Source organism: Cupressus sempervirens, chromosome 9, assembly GCF_028749045.1.
Source record: "Cupressus sempervirens isolate cs-2001-9-10 chromosome 9, ASM2874904v1, whole genome shotgun sequence".
Taxonomy (NCBI): Eukaryota; Viridiplantae; Streptophyta; class Pinopsida; order Cupressales; family Cupressaceae; genus Cupressus; species Cupressus sempervirens.
Window position 1 is genome coordinate 642,392,888 of NC_143126.1, and position 19,638 is coordinate 642,412,525.

Below are 19,638 nucleotides of genomic sequence, written 5' to 3' on the forward strand. Positions count from 1 at the left end.
ACATCAAAATGCTTCAACCTTCATAACCAACTGAAGGCTAATGTCTGAAAATAACAACTCTCCCTAGTAGTATGTCTTCAACCAATACACATGCAACTCACAGCTACTGTAAGAAAAAGAGTGTTTTGGAATGCAATTAACAATAGTCCTGGCATAGACTACCTCTCCTGATAACCGATTAACAACAAATACTTAGATTATATGTAGCAATCCTTATGGCACACATTGTTCTCAAAGACTTCAACTCTAATGCTTTATCAAAACAAAAACTTAATACAATAGCACATCTTCCAATTTTTAATGTCACAAGCGTTTCTCTACTCTTCCCAAAACAAAAATCTATGTTGCTCTTCTACAATTTTTTTATCACATGGAAAATGACTCCCTCAACCAAACTATCATTCACCCACCATTCCATTTTTTTTCTTTTTACACTACTCACCTCAAAATGGCTTCACACGGAATACTTCTCTAGCGAGTGTTTCAACCGGAACACAAATAATGATGATCTCACAAAATGAATTCCACCTCTCACTTAATTAAAACACTCTTTTCCTATCAGTTTGACCAAAAAGTAGATATAGTTGGCAACATATGTATGTTTTTAAACATTAACAACTCCACCTTTTTTTAAACTGACAATTTTTTCCCTTGCTCAATTTTTAGAACTTATTGTCCATGGTTCGAAATTTTTTGTCGACTAGGGGAGAGGACCCGGTACTTGAGCACCCTAACTTCATGCTTCTCAAAATCATATGTGGAAATTTCAAATCACTCCGAATTTTTTACAGCAGCTTACTTGGCAAGTCCCCTGCTTATAACTAAGGTTTCAAAGCCACATCATCAAATATGATGCCACATCAGCATGCTTTTTGCCAAGTTGTCCAAAATGGCCCAAATAAAATGTGAGACCATTGATCATGCAAAAAGGGTACCCATTGTTGCACAGCTGATGTGGCATCACATCATTGGTTACTTTTTAGAACAAAGGGTACATTTTCATTCAATTTTGTGTAATCATCAATGTACTAACAACTTTAAAATTACAAGTATTGGTACAATTTTGTCAAAAAAGTTAGACATTAAGTCAATAAGTGTAGGTATCAAATGAACAATTCCTATCACAACCATTGGAACCCGTTCAAGTACTGGGTCCTCTCCCCTACTAGAGATACATTTACTGTAACTACCATTTACAGTCCCTTATCAATGTATTGAAATAGGACAAAAAAAAGCATTTTTAATATCTGTCATTCGCTCTGCTCTTTTTTTTTTCACCCTCAAAACTTCTTTAGAATCATGTTCAGACTAATCTCTCCCTTTAAAAAAAATAAAAATAAAAACTTCACCATCCAATCGCTACCCCATGGGAAGGTATTTCCTAGTTCAAAAATGGCACAGACTTGAATGATTATGATGCTCGAAATGACACCACAGTAGGACATAATTTCTTTCGTCCAGGCCCAAGTTGTCATAAAGAAGCACTCTAGTCTTGAGCTATGGTGTCATCATAAAGAGACCACTACCTGAGTCACCAAGGAGACATCATGATACGTGCAAAAATAACATCTTATAAGTGCCTCTAAATGTCCTATTTTTAAACATTAAACATGTAGCTTAAGAAACGCTTCAACCACCAATAGAGGGACAAGCCAGATACATGGACTGAACCTATCATCCATGTCATCTTGGTAACATTGTAATTACTGAAATGATTGTAACATTACACACAAAATCAAGACGCTGGAGGTCATTAACAAATACACATATTCAGCACTGTATTTTATAATTTTCACCCAATGTGGTTTCATGATAGGCTGGAAGTACCTTATCGATATGCAACTACAATGACTGGGATAAACAATTTGGATCAAGTTGGTAGCATATACAAATGTGCTAATACTTGGCACAAATAAACCATACACAAATGTCGGATAAACAAATGCGGCTATTGTTTTTCAAGCAAACACACAACTAGGTCAAGCCGGTCAAGCTCCTTAAATAGGTCACGCTAGTCAAGCTTCTCAATTTGACTTCGATATTTATACAACTTAGATCGCAAACCGTTTGACATCAATGATGAAAACATGCAACAGTCTCCTCTTTTTCTCATTAATTGCAACCATAACAACTTGCCCTGATTGTATACTCCTTTGACATCAATGACCATAAATTTGAAATCGTTCTATAAAAAGATATAGAAATGAAGCTCTCCCCCTAAATACATGTTATCTAACAAGGTAGTAGAACAACAAGCATACTCAAAGCAATCCCAAGGCAAAGGCTTGGTAAATATGTCGGCCACATGTTCCTTTGAACTAACATACTCCAACATAACAACATTGTTAGCAACTTTCTCTTTTAAATAATGATATTTAATAGGAATGTGTTTAGTGCAAGATTGCATGACATGATTCTTAGAAATATCAATTGTACTCGTATTGTCACAAGAGATATAAATAGGATCAAAAATCTGAATTTTGTAACCAACCAAAGTGTTCTACATTCATATTATCTAAGTACAACATGAAACCAGTGCAATATATTCAGCTTCAGTTGTAGATAAGGACATGCAAGACTATTTCTTGTTGAGCCAAGAAATCAAACAACAAACTAAATAGAAGGTACAACCACTTAGGTTCTTCTTATCATCCATGGAGCCACTCCAATCTGCATCTAATAAGATATTAAAGAAAAATCTGAACTTTTAGAAAAGCATAAACCATAATCAACAATCCTTTAAGATATTTAAAGATCATTTTGACACATCATCCCTGCATCTAGTTCCCATAGGTGTGCTTACCGGATTGCAATCTTCCATCTTAAACATCTTAAGCAACCCGCTTACATACTTTTCTTGTGAAATTAAAATACCCTCAACTGATTGACAAATTTGTAGCCCAAGAAAGTAAGATAGCTCACCCATCATGGACATTTTGAATTCATTTTTCATACATTCAGCAAACTTCTTGGTCATTTTAGAGCTATCACTACCAAAAATCAGATCATCAACATAAACAACAACTATGAGAACGATGTTACCTTCCTCCTTGACATACAAGTTGTTCTCCACATATCCTTTCTTGAAACCTTGTTGTTGTAGATAGTTGTCTAGCTTGTCATACCAAGCTCTAGGAGCTTGCTTAAGACCATATAGTGTTGTCTTCATCTTACACACATAATCCAAATTATTAGTTAGTACAAAGCCTGCTGGTTGTTCAACATATACTTCCTCATTCAAATCACCACTTAGAAACATTGATTTAATATCCATTTGAAATACTTTAAAATCTTTGAATGAAGCATAAGCTAGAAACATTTTAATAGCTTCTATTCTAGCTAGGTGCAAAACATATCATCAAAATCAACACCCTCAACTTGTGAGTACCGTTTGCAAACCAAGTGTGTCTTATTCCTTATAACTTTACCTTCTACATTTATGTTATTGCAAAACACCCATTTTGTCCCAATCACGTTCTTGTCCCTGGGTCTAGGCACAAGCTCTTGAGTATTGCTCTTCTAGATTTTCTCCAACTCTTTCTTCATAGTTGCAATCCAATTCTCATCCTTGATTGCCTCTTCATAATATTTTGGCTCATGCAAAGACATCAATGAAAAATCATCACCCTCAAAATAATTAACATCCTTCCTAGTAGCCCTTGTTCTCCTTTCAACTATTACTTAAAGCGATGATTCTTTTGAACAAACTTAGGAGTTTTAAAAGAAGAAGAATAATCAATTTTACCTTGTGTGTCATGCTCAGAATGCCCATGTGAGGTTTGAGCTTCATTATGTGAAGAGATTTCACTCCCACTACGTGATTGTGTCCTTTCTTTGGCATTTTTGCACCTTTTCTAGTTGTTCCCCCAACATAGTTGATCTGTATTTTGTCTTCATTTATGTTGTTCACAATCTCACTAGATTTGTTAATAACCTCATGAATTTTAACATTGGTACTTTCAACTAGTTAATGTATCCTCTTGTTGTAACATTTAAAAGCATTACTCTTTGAGGAGTAGCCAAGGAGTGGCCAAGAAAAACCCCTTCATCGGCTCTAGAATTGAATTTACCCACGTTATCTTCATCTCTTCTACCGTAACATGGGCTGCCAAAATTTTTTAAATACTTGAGGTTGGTTGGCTTACGTTTCCATAATTCATATGAAGTCTTGTTAATTTAGACCTCAACAATGTTTGCTTTAGAATATAAACATTAGTAAGGACAACTTCTCTCCAATATTTATCACTTATCTTCCTTTCATTCATCAAACAATGTGTCATTTGTTGTACTGTTCTATTCTTCCTTTTGACAACACCATTTGTTGTGGTGTTATAGGGGCTGGAACCTATCCTCTAATTCCATGTAGTTCACAAAAGCTCATAAACTCATTAGAGGTGAATTCTCCACCATTATCACAACGCATGCATTTGATCTTCAAAACCATTTCATTTTTAACTAAAGATTTAAACACTTTGAATTTATCTAAGGCTTCTAACTTTTCTTTTAGAAAAGCAACCCATTTCATGCAAGTATAATCATCAATCATCAATATTAAATATTTCTCACCTTGAAGGCTTGTTGTTCTAGTTGATCCACAAAGTTATGTGTAGATTAATTCAAGTGGCTCACTGCTGGTATATTCTTTTGGTTTGAAGGAAGCTCTTGTTTGCTTCCCTTTTTAACAGTTCTTGCAAATAATATCAGTTGGTTTCTCAATCTTTGGCATGTCTCTAATTGGTTCCTTCATGTTGACCTTAACCACATTGTCAAGATTAATGTGTCCAAAATGCCTGTGCCAAAGCCAAGCATCATCCATACTACTTAAACAAATTTCACTATTAGAGTCCTCAAGAATATATAAATTGTTAATTGCCTTAGTTCCTTTGGCTATGACATCTTTTCCTTTCTTAATTATGCATGGGTTGAACTAAATCCAAGATTAGACCCTTAATCACATAGTTGACTCCCACTTGACATATTATGTTTCAGCCCTTTAACTTAGAGCACATTTTCAACAATGATTTACCATTATTTAGCAAAAGGTTACCTATACCAACAACTTTGGCAAAAGAACTACCAACGAATATTGCTTTTCTACTTTTCATTTGTTTCATGGATGAAACTTACTTAAATTGCCTCTCATGTGGCTAGAACGACCACTATCGATATACCATATATCCTTCTCATTTTTGGCTAGAAGGACAGCTAAAACAACTAGAGCCTAGAGGGGAGCCTCTTGGTTCTTCTTCTTCGTCCATACCTTTAACAGCATTTGGCATCCTTTTAGTTTTAGCCATAATGAGTCGTCCTGCACCATGAATCTTGCAAAATCATGAAGTATGACCAAACTTGTTGCAACTATACCAAATTAGATTAAATCTCCTAAACAAACCAAATACATTCCTTTCAAAATTATTCAACTTTCTTCTAGGGGAAGCCTTTCAATCTTTAGCCTATATCCAAAATAATTGTAGGAAAAACAATAACCATGGAAGAAATGTTTGTTTACCTTAATAGCTGGATTTTTTTGAGAGATGATAGGTTGATTACCATTTAAATCCAGTTGTTCTTTTCCTTTTGACAAAGAGCTTTCATCTTCTTCCCAACCAATTCATTTCTTATCAAGAGTTATTTTTTGTGAAGCAAGAATGCCTTCCAAAGATATGTTGCTATTGTCATTTGAGAACTCCAAACTAATCAAGATAGTAGATTTGCCAATGTTTCTAAATGAAACAATTTCAGCTTCTAGCTTGGTTATGTTTCCTTCCTTTTGTTAAATCTGAATCTCAAGGCTATTGTTATTTGAGAACTCCAAACTTGTCAAAATAGTAGATTTACCAATGTTTCTAAATGAAACAATTTCAGCTTCTAGCTTTGTTATGTTTCCTTCCTTTTGCTAAATCTGATTCTCAAGGTTCTTATGTATTATCTTGGCCTCCTCATTCAGAATGTGTAAGTTAGTCAAATGTTGTTTTATCCTCACTAAGAGTCATTGCAACCTTCAACTTTTCTTCACTTTTCACTTGCATTAGATCAACAAGATTCTGATGTTTCTTCTTGAGTTTTTTAAATTTTATCCGAGGCTACAACTAGTTCAAGTTCTAAATCAACTTCATCATCATCCATTACCACATCTTTAAAAATATCTCAATTAAAACTGGGCATCTTCCATAGCAATACAAGCCATATCCTTTTGAAGATCTTTGCCATATGTAGCATGTAATTGCTTCCAAATCTCTTTAGTTGTATCGAGATGTAGAAATTTGTCACATTGAGAACTAACAAGACAATTTTTGATTGCACTCACCGCCTTAGGATTAGTTATCACTCTTTTTCAGAAACTGGAAGATCAATGGGAGGAACATATTCAACTGAAACACATTACCAGACATCAAGTCCAAGAACCTTGATATAAGTCATCATTCTATAACTCCAAATGGTGAAATTTGAGCCATCAAACTTGATAACTACAAAATTTTCATGTTCTTCTAGTTTCAAGTCATCAACATGCATGAATGAAACCTCATCATTTTGAGGATCACCCTCATTGCTAGAAGGATTATCACTTTCATCTTTAGAATATAACACTCTTTTGGATTTATCATCTTTCCAATGACATATGGAAAATCTGCTTGTCCACCTAACTTTTTTGTTCCTTTCATCTTGGCTACCATCTTTTCTATCATAAGGACATTTTGATTCAAAATGACCTTGTTTCCCATAATTGAAGCACTTCAAGTGATCTTGCCTTTATTGTTGCTGAGACCATTTTTCAGCTTCCTCGCAAGGTTTGCAATTTTGTCATTTGAACCTTCATCTGAGCATTCATTTTGTCTTTTCTCCTTGTCCTAACTAGTGTGAGAAGCCTTGAAATCCTTCTCATTTTGGAAGTCTCTTCAACATTAGTTCTCATCTCATAGGCAATTAGAATACTAAGCAATTTATCCATATTAAGAGTATCCAAATCAAACATTTCTTCAACAATATGGAAAGATAGTGAAGGATCTTTATAACCAATGTTTTTCTCCTCAATGGTTACTACTGAGCCTTTCAATGCATTGACTACCTCATCAACTCAAAAAAAGTAAGAAGCAATCAATTCTCATCTTCTTCCATGCGAAGACTCTTGAAGATAACTCTATGTGTTTGAACCTTTGTCTTCCTGACTTGTTCATCCCCATGATAAGCATTAAACAACTTGTCCCAAACTTATTTAGCTGAATAGTGAATTATAATGCATAACTTAAAACACATTCAGACTCAGTTAGTCCAGATAATAAGGCATTCCTAGCCTTAGGAATGGTGTAGCCATTGACTAAACTAAGATAAACATCACAACCTAATGATATGATGTAAGTTTTCATCCATACAAACCATAAGGCATAGTTAGTTGCATCGAATAGGAGTGCATAGTTTGTAGCAAAGATGGACCTACTCTCAAGATTTTAAGCTTTTGAAAGAGAGACCTGACTCTAGTACTATTTGAAAAGCCAAGAAATGCTAAAAGGGGGAGGGGTGAATGAATATTTCAGAAACATTAAAATAGTAAGAAAAGCCACATGAAAGCATGAAAGAAAAGGGAAAAAAAAATTATCTCATGAAAACCCTTTTAGGTGAAAATCATGGTATCACTAATCACTTTTTAAAATGGGCTACAACCCAATACATCAAAACACTTCAACCTTCACAGCCAACTACATGCTACAACCTGTCTGAAAATAAAAAGCTCTCCCTAGTAGCATGGATTCAACCAATACACATGAAGCCCAGAGCTATTGTAAGAAAAAGACTATTTTGAAATGCAACTAACAATAGTCCTAGCATAGACTACCTCTTCAAAGAACCCAGTAATAACAGATACCTAGATTATATGTAGTAATCCTTGTAGTACACATTATTTTGAGAGACTTCAACTCTAATGATTTATCAAAAACTTAATACAACAACACATCTTCCAATTTTTAACATCACAAGTGTCTCTTTCTCTTTCCAGAAAAAATTATGTCTTGCTCTTCCACGACTTTTTATCACATGAAAAATGCCTCCCTCAACCACACTATCATTCACCCACCATTCTATTTTGCAGACTATTGTCAACACATTGAAACAGGACAAAAAATTGCATTTTTAATATCTGCCATCCGCTCCACCCATTTTTTTTACCCTTCGAACTTCTTCAAAATCATGTTCAGACTGCTCTCTCCCTTTTTTAAGAAAAACAGAACAAAAACTTCACCATCCAATCACTACTCGATCAAAGGTATATCCGAGTTCAAAAATGACAGAGACTTGATTGATTAGGATCCTCGAAATGCGAAATGGCTATACAGCCGACAGAAAGGTTGTATGTAGTAATTAATTAATCATTTATAAATTATAATACAATCAGAATGCTAATTTTAATTTCATATTAAATAGTAAATAAATGTCAATAAATAGTCATTTTGTATGCTGCGAAGACGCTTCAGAATGACACCATAGCAAGACATAATTTATGTCGTCCATGCCTATGTTGTCATAAAGAAGCACTCCATTGCTATTAAACTATATTGTCATCACAAAGAGACGGCTGCCTGAGGAATCAACCAGCAGGAATACATCCTAGTACGTCATCATGATATGTGCAAAACAACATCTCATGAGTGCCTTTGAATGTCCTATCTTTAAACAGTAAACATGTAGCTTAAGAAACACTTCAACCATCAATAGAGAGGCAAGCCAAATATGTGGACTAGACCTATCATCCATTTCATCATGTATATATTGTAAGTACTGGAATGATTGGAACCTTACAGGAGAGTCAAGGCACTGGAGGTGATTAACATTAAACACTTTATTTTATTATTTTTACCCAATGTGGCTTCGTGACAGGCTATAAGTGCCTTTTCGATATGCTAATACAATGTCTGGGAAAAACAATATGGATCAAGTTGGTAGCATATACAAATGTGCAAACACTTGGCTTGATTACATGGCACAAATACACCATAGACAAAATGTTGGATAAATAAATACAACTATTGTTTTTCAAGCTAACACACAGCGAGGTCAAGTTCCTTAAATAGATCAAGCTCCTTATACAACTTAGATTGCAAACTGTTTGACATTAATGTCAATTCTGGTAGATTAAGAGGGGGCATGAACTCAAAGAAACTAATAATTAATCTCAAGTATATTATATTCTTATGATTTACTTATTTCAATTTTTTAATTTGAAGTTCATTTGTAGTTATTAATAATTATAATTTATCTTCAATTTATAATTTTAAATAATTTTTAAATATAGTTTTACTAGAAAAATAATAAAATATCAAAATCCCTGAGGCTAGTAATTAAAACATTTCACTTATTAATTATTTATAAAGAAATTATAAATAATTGACTCTATAAAATATTAATAAAACAGTTTAACAATTGATTTAGATATATTTAACACTAGAATCTTAAAATTCATAGAAATAAATTAATAGTAAGATGAATATTCCAATCTTTGTTATTAGGTTTGTTTCTATTAATAGTAATATGAATATTGTCACAAAAGTAGATTCATTTAAAAAACTAAATTTAACAAATAAATAAAGATAAATTAAATGAATTTATAAAAATCTTGTTTTAAATCCTTAAGATGAGTATGGACAATTCAATTTTATAAATCTATCATAACATATAACTATCACTTGCACCCGAAGGAGCAAGGGGTACATTGATAGTAACAAAAGGTTCAAGTCTATATAAGATGGTTGTCCACATATTATTCTTTTTGTTAGACATTCAATATAAAAAGAAAGGAAACTGAAAAGCTCAAAAAAAATTAAAGATTGTTAATTTCAAATAGTTCAATTCACGTGGTTTTAAATTCATATACATTTATTATAAAACTAAAAAATGGTAGAAGAGGTATACAAAACACAAAGATAGTTCGATTGATATCTGTTTTATTCACAAACTAAACTAAATTGGAGGAAAAATAGTCGATGCTTGTAAACACTTTTTTTGTTTACAAGTTTAATATACTAAATGTAGTACAATGCAATGACTACATTATTTCTAGAACAAAAAGAAATGGATTTCAAAAAAACATGATTTGCTTCACGACAAGGGGCATCTTCTCACCAAACCTGTAACAAAACAACTTTCTTTAGAAGGAAAAGAGGGCATCAAAATGCCTAAATCTAGCCTATTAAAAAGTGATGAAGGAAACACATGTAAAGTTGTATACACAAGGGAACTTAGAATGAGATTGTGTATCTTTTTGCACTACAATGATAGTTGTTGGAATCGAGACTCTTCCTTTTGCATGATAATTGTATATGGATTGATTTTTTCATTCTTGTGTATCAATCAAAGGGGAATGGCAATTCTATACGAAGTCAGTCTAGTGACTTAACTCTTGATATACTGTAATAGTCAAACCTTGTCATTTTGTATTACCAATATTAATTGGTGTGTTTTGAAGTGCTAATCCTTGGTATTTATGTATGGTGAGTGCCCATGCCATGGGTAGTGATATTTGTCTATGATTACCTAGGGATATATGTGTTATAGGTAAAAATTATGGGTTATCTTGGTTCCAAGGTTGGTCCAGAAGTATAAAACAATGTTACATAAATAATTTGTGAGACTCATTGTTGGACTTGGAGAATCCTTGGACACAACCACACACTTCATTGGGATAACACACTCATAAGCCGCATGGATATCATAAAATTAGTTAAATAACTTTTCAAAAAATCACCCTTTTGGACGGAATATTATGAAACTCTTCAAGTTAGTCCAATTTGGAATCAAAGTCAACTCTAATGTTTGTAATCTTCACCAAATCAGTAAACTTGTTATATTTTTACCTTGTAAGAATATTCAAAATATTTATTTGTTAGTTTTATTTTACTAAGTTTTTAATTGCTCTCTTTTAGTATTGTTCTAAATCTTTCATTTTTCTTTATTTCATTCTCCTTCACCATCTCTTCCTCTCCTTTGTCCCTTGATCTTAGAGTCCTTATGTCTTCCCCCTTGCTCATTTTTAGACGATGTTGACAATCTTATTCTTCACTCTCTTTTTGATGATGGATTGCTTGGTGTGATCCAAAATATCGATACATAAACATTTATAGTTGATTTTAAAAACAATCTATTCAATTCTATATATATTGTGGAAAACTCATCCAATAATTGGAGAAAATCTAAAGTTGTGAAGAGATTGAAGTCAAGAGATGAAAATGTATAGTATTAGTTTGTGGAAAGGTTGGACATTAAAAGAGAAATTGGCAGTCTTACAAAAGGGCATAAGAAAAAGTGCAGAATAGTGATTGGTATGTAATAATCAACATTTCTTCTTGAGCCAACATAGTACCTTTGAGCGAACATATGTCACATTTAAAATGGGTCCAAATATCAGATTCTATGGATTTTTTATTAATTACCCTCATTTAGATTCAATCAAGTAACTGTAAGCACATAACTTAATATGGGGATGTGTTAGTTAAGGTTTTAATTTTTGCATATTGTAGATTATTCTAGTTAAGGTTTCGAATGGAAGTGAGATTTATTGAAGATGGGATGGTAGCTAGTACACGATAAAGATACAATTGTGATAGAGGAAAGAGTCATAGCCCAAGGGATTCTCATCTTCACTAAAGGAAAAAAGTTGTCTGTCTTGATTATAATGTTTCAATTGTACACTAAATGCCTAAATAAGTGTGTTCATGATTATGAAATTATCATCTTAGGATGTATTTTTTTTCATGTTACTAAGAATGCAATTGAGTAGCTTTTTCTAGAAGAGGGTTATTTGAGAGCTTTCTTTTCAATGGAGGTGGAGTGCATCTCATGCCACACTTTGGCCCCTAGGTTCCACAAAGGAACTCTTACTTGGAGGAGCTAGAAAAGCTAAATCACTTGTTGCATAATTATTCATATGTTCTTAAATATATGTTTGCATGAAGGGGCTTTTTTTGTTCTAAATCCATGCATTGGGCATTTTGGAATGGTAGGAATTCAATGGTTTGAGGTTGAGGGAAAGCTCAATAAATTCGCACCAGTTAGCAATTAGATTGAGAATTTGATAATCTCTAACCTCTCACACACATGAAAAGAAAAAACAACAAAGGAGCTAAATGATAGCCTCGGTCTCTTTGTGGCCATTCTTACTTGTAAGCCTCTAGTTTTTATTGGCTCTAATTCTGCTAATTTTTGAATTACAAAAGGGTAAAAGTGAAACCTTGATCTCAAATTTTTGAATACATGGGTCATTATGAGAAGTTTGTTAGGGTACCCTTTTTTTCCCTACTAAGATTGATTCAATCCATAAAGATGATAAGCAAGAATTGCCAAGTAGCTTGGGAGGTTGTTGGATCAGACAATGAAGCTAAAGCCAATATGCTTCAAGAACTCAAAGAAGTATTCAAGGACACAAATATATCTTCTTCTAGATCTATGTACTCTATCTCTTCAAAACAGCATTCATTTTCTTCATCTAGGCCTTAAATGCTCTACATTCCTACAAAAATCAAAACACCATAGAAAAAAGAAAGTGATGCCTCCTTTGATGAGTTTATGTCACTATATCATGATGAACCTATCTTTGACCAAGATGATGATGAAAAACAAGAGGCTTCCAAGGATAGTGAATCAAACAAATTAAATGACTCTAGAGGAAAATTTGATTGGATGTCTAAACCTAAGTGTAACTTCACACCTTTGGGAGACTCAAATGGTGTGGTTCTCAAAATCTTAGTTACAAACAAGATCATCACTTTACCAGACAACTCTAGACCTTATGAACTTGAGGTAAAACCTAAGTGGTGGAATGATGATCACTATTGCGACTACCATAGAAACAAAGGTCACAAAATTGAAAGTTGCATGGAATTGAAATAGAAAGTCCAAGATATTATTGATGATGTGATAGTTGACGTTGAAACCTCTAAAGTCTTGTATTATGAGGATGGTTCTATAGAATCATATGATGATGATGTTATTCTTGAGCAAGATCAAATCATTGAACCTATGTCTAGTAGTGGTTCCCTTGCAACCTCCACTTCTTCCAATACGCATGCATCACCTAAAATATCATTGATTTCCAACATGGCTCCATCAAACAAAAATCCTAATGGTCTTATATGGACTATGTGTACCCTCAAGGGCTACCTCTAAAAGAAACCCAAAGCTAATTTGCATTTGGTTGCAAACCTTTTTAATGCTTCTAAGATCAAAGATCCTAAACCTTTATGTAATACCACACTTATCATGCCTAGTCCAAGAAATCCTTCATTACCTCTTCAAGGGCATATCATGCAAACTCAAGGCACTCCCTTGTCCTTAGAAGTGACTCCATGTCAAGAGGACTATCAAAATGATGAAGAAAATATTATCAAGAAAGATGAAGATCAAGATGTCTTCTTATTCTTCCAAGATGTCATCCCTCAATCTCAAGAGCAACATATCCATCCATGTCCCATGTCTTGTTCATCTCCCAAGAAAGATCAAGATACCACATCCATGGGACTTACTGAAAATCATGAGAAAAATTATCTTCCTATGTTATCCAAAGCTCCTTGTCAAGATTAAAGTGTTGGAAATACAATGGGAAAACTAAACTCTGAGAGGGAGCAGGTGAATCAGCACTTAAAACTTCAACCTCAAAATCATTCACCACACATCCATCTCACAATCTATGCATATAAACTGAAATACCAAATTAAGCATATACATCCATAGTATGAAAGTAAATAAACAATCAACACATGTATGACACAAGATATTTGGTTACCTAGAAACCCTCCAAGGAGAAGGTAAAACTAGGGTGGGGATAACACCAAAAAATCTCCACTACTGCAATAATAAAGTGTATTCAATGAAGGTTACAATGGTTGATTATGAAACATGATCTACCCTGTGAAAGCTCCACCCTATTAAAGGCTTACAAGATTGTTAGATCTTACCCTGTTAAAGGATTTCAACACCTTGTTAGAAGTGTGCCTAGTAAATGAAATTTAACTTACAATGAAGAAAGCATCCTGTTAAAGGATTTACAACAGCTTGTTAAGACTATTCTATTAAGAGATTTAACTAATTCAGTTGTTAAAATGTCTCAGCAATGATCCTGGGGTTAGCACTCTGCTACTAGATAATAGATCACCTCTTTCCTTATGTGCATTTGATCCTTACTGATCATATGTATCTCTATTGTCTTCTAATTCCTTTCCTCTATTCTCCTCTAACTAATTTTGTAATGTATCTCAAATCACAACTCCTTAGTCACCATGAATGCTCTATTTGTGCATGCAAACTTCTCTCTTCTCCTTACACATTCATAAAAAGTTTATGCTTTTTCCTCCTTAAGAAGACCTAGGTGACTTAGGGTTAGGTATGAATCAACGATTGTGATTCACCCATATCGTCGCTTAAACCTTCTCTTTTTCTAATTGGTTGCATGTAATTCTTTATAACATTACAAACAACTATGCCAAAATTGTATTACGCAACACTTGAAGTCCCTGATGCTTGGCATCAACTATAACTTCAATGTTGTAACTCGGCCTCTGAATGATTCGGCATCTAAATAACTTGGTACATACTATCTACTTGGTACTTGAGTGACTCAGCACTTACTAGTTACTCAACATATACTGAATATCTCTTACTCGACATATATTATCTGGCAACTTCTGCTTGGCATGTATTACTTGTTCAACATGAACTAAGTAAATGACTTAAGTATATTGTCACTCATATTTCAAAACCAATCTGAGATTAACATTCTCTCCCTTTGACATGAGTGCTAAAATACTCGGTCATGTATGAATAACCTTATCTTTTCAAGCATAACTCAAATAATATCCATTTACATACAAAACTTCAAAACTTCAAAATTTTGTAAAACTTATGACCCATCAGTCATACCTCAAAATTTAATAACTCCCCCTAAGTTGATTGTCCATTTTGAACTAAAAAATTGAATACTCCTTCTAAGTAGATTCAACATATGTTGACTTGCTGACTTTGTCTCTGTTTGATCTCTCTACTTATTATGCATTCTCTCCCTTTATTTGTTCTCCCCAAAACTTATTTTCCCCCTTTTTGGCACTTATGTCATGGGTTGTACATGTACAGTGTGTTTGTCCAAGAAAGGTTTATGGACCTCAAGTATGATTTTCAGAGTTGCATCCCAGTTATCACAAGCTACCTCCAATGATTTGATTTGGATGGCTAACTCAGCAGCAAGATGAACTAAGCCTTCAAGTGTAGAAAGATGGAGATCTTTCTTCATTAATGTCTTTGCAAAGGCTAGATCTTTGTGAAGTAGCTCCATGTGTGGGATCAACATGGATTGGATGTTGATCAGTGTAGCTTGAATGTTTTCATCTTGAGCATGCAAAGCTACCAATTGACCTTGGGAATCATCAAATTATTGAAGTTCTTTTGACATTGAGCTGGAGAATGAGGTAGAGTTGTACCTATTTTCTTCATATCTCCCTCCAAAATGTCAATATGGTGTTGCACTTTTTGTGTGAACAGAGTTGTATCACACAACTTAGTGCAAAGTGAGAAAATATTTCTCTAAGACTTTCTTTACACTGTCAATCTTGGTTGCTAGCTCAACTTGACTAAGTGTAATAGCACTTGATATCTTTTCATTTACCTTATTTTGAAATTTCCTCTCAGACCATTCAAGTAATTCTACATTTGAATCCAGATCTGCATCATTGATTTGTTCTACAATGTTTACCAACTGCTCCATTAAAGGCTTGTCTTATTCAGGTGTTGGCAAGTTGAATGCATCAGGAAAAATATCCTTGATGTCTTGCAATGCTTGCTTCTGCATAAGCTCCCTTCTGAGCAGTTCTTGATGCTTTTTCTTTGCAAGTGCATCTTGTAGTATGCCCATTTGTTCAATGGTGATTGTTGCAATGTCAAACTTTGTTAAAACAATCACTTCATCCAATTTTACATCACCAAATGATGTAATCTCATCTACCTTGGATGTACTAGGACTCGGTAGTGATGACTGTAGTGGTGTGGCTTATACACTTGGCTTGTGAAGTGCTTGACTTGGAGGAGTAGCAATTCCTAGCAAAGTAACTAGTGTATTGCTAATTGTTCCTCGAGTTGTGTAGTCAAGTCTGACTCTTTAGTTCTCTTCTCTTCTTGTCTTTCAACTTCAATTGCACCTTGAACTTTTGTTTCAACCTGTGCAATTATAGCAACTTTTGGTACAAACATAGTGTGCACCAATTTGCTAATGTTTGTCTTGGCTATCTCTTTTCTTTGGTACACTACAAGGGGTAATTTAGGTTGTATCACAGTAAATTGAGGGGTTTTTGATACTTCTTGTGTTTCCACCTCTACAGATGTCTTCTCTGCCTTCTTGAGTTCATCTACACTCACCAATATAGGATGATTGCATAGTTGTGCCTTGATGGTGGTGTCTAGCAATATTTTATGCATGTACTCCTCTATTAGGGGACTGATGTTCTAAGGCACATTGTTAGAAACATCCTTGAACTACTTGTGTCACATGTTGTGGATTGGCACTTGACATTTGTGTATCTGGTATACTTTGTTTTGTTTGTTGCTCATCTTCAGCTGTTGTCTGGGTATCTACGTTTGTCTTAGTGCCTTCCACATCTGCAACTGTCCAGTGTCAACTGTAGTAACCTCAGTTATTTCTTGTTCATCTTTTCCATCACCTACCTCAACAGGTGTCGGCTCAATTGCCTTCAATGTTGTCAACCCATAAATTACCTTCCATAATTGGGTACTCTATTGAATAATATCTTCAATCTTGTTCTATAAAATGTTAAAGGCTCGGTACTTTGGAGAAAATTTACCTACGTACTTCTTAATGGCCTTTTTCATCTCAAATTCATCTAAATCTGACATCACTCTTGCAAGTGTAGTTTCTCTTATGTTTCTCTCTGTTGTGAGACTATATTTCCATCTTTTCTCAACTCTATCATATAATTCCTTTGGTAGAGACTTGGCAATCTCAATTGGAGTCATCTTAAATGTTGCCATCATGGCATATATTGACTCTTCTACCTTATCCACATCTAACTTTCCACACTTATCAAATTCAATATGTGAAAATCCACTCAAATCTGCATTATTCTTTATATATTCACATAGATTATCCAAATCAAATGAAGGATTGTGACTTACCACTTTGAAATGGTTGTTATCATCAGATTTTTCCCTCTCCTCATCTGCTTTGACTGGAGCAACATACTTTATCCTTTTTCTCTTCACAAACTTATCAACTTGTGTAGATTTTTTGGCTTTTGTTTCTTTTGGCTTTGCCACTTCTTGAGCATTCTTAGCAGTAGCTCTTGTGGTGGTTTTGGTGGCTGGAACTACAGGCTTAGGTTTTACAACCTTTTTTGGTTTGCTGATTGTTGGAGCTTTAGCTTTCATCATCTTCTTCTCTATGGTGATAGGTGCTTCACTGGCTTCTTCTTCCTCGACACCTTCTTCAAGCTCGACTTCCTCTTCACCTTGATCTTCCTCTTGACCTTGAATTAGGGCCAGTGGTGCTTGAGCAAGAACATCTTCTTCTTCATCATCTTCATTGTCTTCCTCTTCTTCATCTTCCTCCGCTCCTTCACCAAATTTTTCTTTAAGCTTCTTGACCATTTGGTTCTTCTTTCTTAATATTGTTGTTGTCTTCAAGTCCATAGGTTATCTTTGATTTTGCAACATCATAATTTCCAAAGGCAGTAACCTTATTATCTACTTCTTCTGCAAGAAAAGTTGTAATTGCTACAGATGCCTCATCCACATTGATTTCATATCCTAGAGGTGTTGACAATTGGCTAATAGTGATATGTACTTGTTGTCATTTATGGAAACACATGATGTACGTGTTCACAGGAAACCTCAAAAATAAAGATACTTAGTGTTTGGTAATCAAAAAATTGTCTAAGTATAGAATTTGGTTTACTGCAGCATATTGTTTTGTTTATAACTTCTTGCAAATGTCATATTATGACTAGCAAAGTTACATGGAGATAGTATACATGTTGGTGATGACATGTATAACCTCAAAAGTCGGTACAAACTATATAGAATAGAGATAACCATGTTTTGATGAAGCAGGATAGTGGAATTGAAGGAAAGAATTGTTTTGTTTACAAAACAATTACCTGTCCAATTAGGTCTGACATCCTAGATGTTTACTCTAACTTGAAAAAGTGAATTGTGGTCTTAGCTGACCCATCAGTAATTTGTGTATAGGCATTGTATTTATGCAAAGGAATTCTTGCAATAAGAAGTGTGCTTGCAAGTGTTATCTTGTAATATTATGTAATTGGGAATAGCGAATTGTGATGAGCCAACTTTTGTGAAAGCAATATATGAAAATTTTTATATGAGCTATCTAGTGATCCAAGATCAAGTTGAAGATCAAAGATCAGCCAAGGAAGGAAGATAACAGTAAATTACTTGTTTGAGCAGTGAGCTCTTCTTGTAGTTGAAATTGCATGTTTGGGTAGTGGGATCTTCTTGCACACATTATACCATAACTCCTAACAGTGTCGAAATCTCCTAACAGGGATTCAAAGTCTCCTAACAAGGACTTCTTATACTAAATTTTCTTAGTGACTTCTAACAGGGTACATCCTCTAACAAGGAACTTATATATCATTATATTATCTAGTGGGTATCATCCCCACTGGAGCTTTCCCTTGGCTAGGGTTTCCCTAGTTAACAAAATATGGTGTTATGAGTTATCTTTATGCATTGTTGCTATTATTTTTTGGCATTACTTTATTGCTTTTTTATGCATGGTTTAAAGTAAGTAATAATATCCAATTGGTGACTAAAGTTTGTAGATTATTGATTCACCCCCCTCCCCCCTAGTAATCCCTATTTCTAGCAAGAGGTCTTAACCATCTTACCCTTGGAACTGCAGCCTGAACATATGTGAAATCGGTATCAACTAGAAAGAAAACTTCATTAAAATGTTTCTCAACTAGTGACACTAGAATCATGTGACTTTGTTTCATAGAGTTCTTAAAATCCTCAAAGTAACTAGTCATAACAAACTCAAAGTTCCCTCCCATTTGCTCAATGAATTCACCTATATGCACTGCAATAGATCTATTTGTCTTCCAAGCTACCTTTCCAAAGGAAGGAAATGTGTTCTGCACATAGAAAAATATACATACAAGTATTGATCCAAACTTGCATTGTGCACTCTTGGTTTTCCTTATAGTTGTCAAGTTTTCTAATAATTGTTGCAAATGTAGCTCGGCAAGGTCATAAGTATGATCCTTCTTCACTATTTTGTAGCCTATGTCAATAGCACTACATGGTATATTGTTCAACCTGCTTGATTGAAAGAATTTGTGTCCCTATGAAAGGTCTGCCTTGTTAAAGGCTTACAAGATTGTTAGATCTTACCCTATTAAAGGATTTCAACACCCCCTTAGAAGTGTGCTTGGTAAAAGGAGTTTAACTTACAATGAAGTAAGCACCATATTAAAGGATTTACAATAGCTTGTTAAGACTACTCTGTTAAGAGATTTAATTTATTCACCCATTAGAATGTCCTAGCAATGATCCTATGATTAGCACTCTGCTACTAGATAACAGATCACCTCTTCCCTGATGTGTATTTCATCCTTACTGATCATATGTATC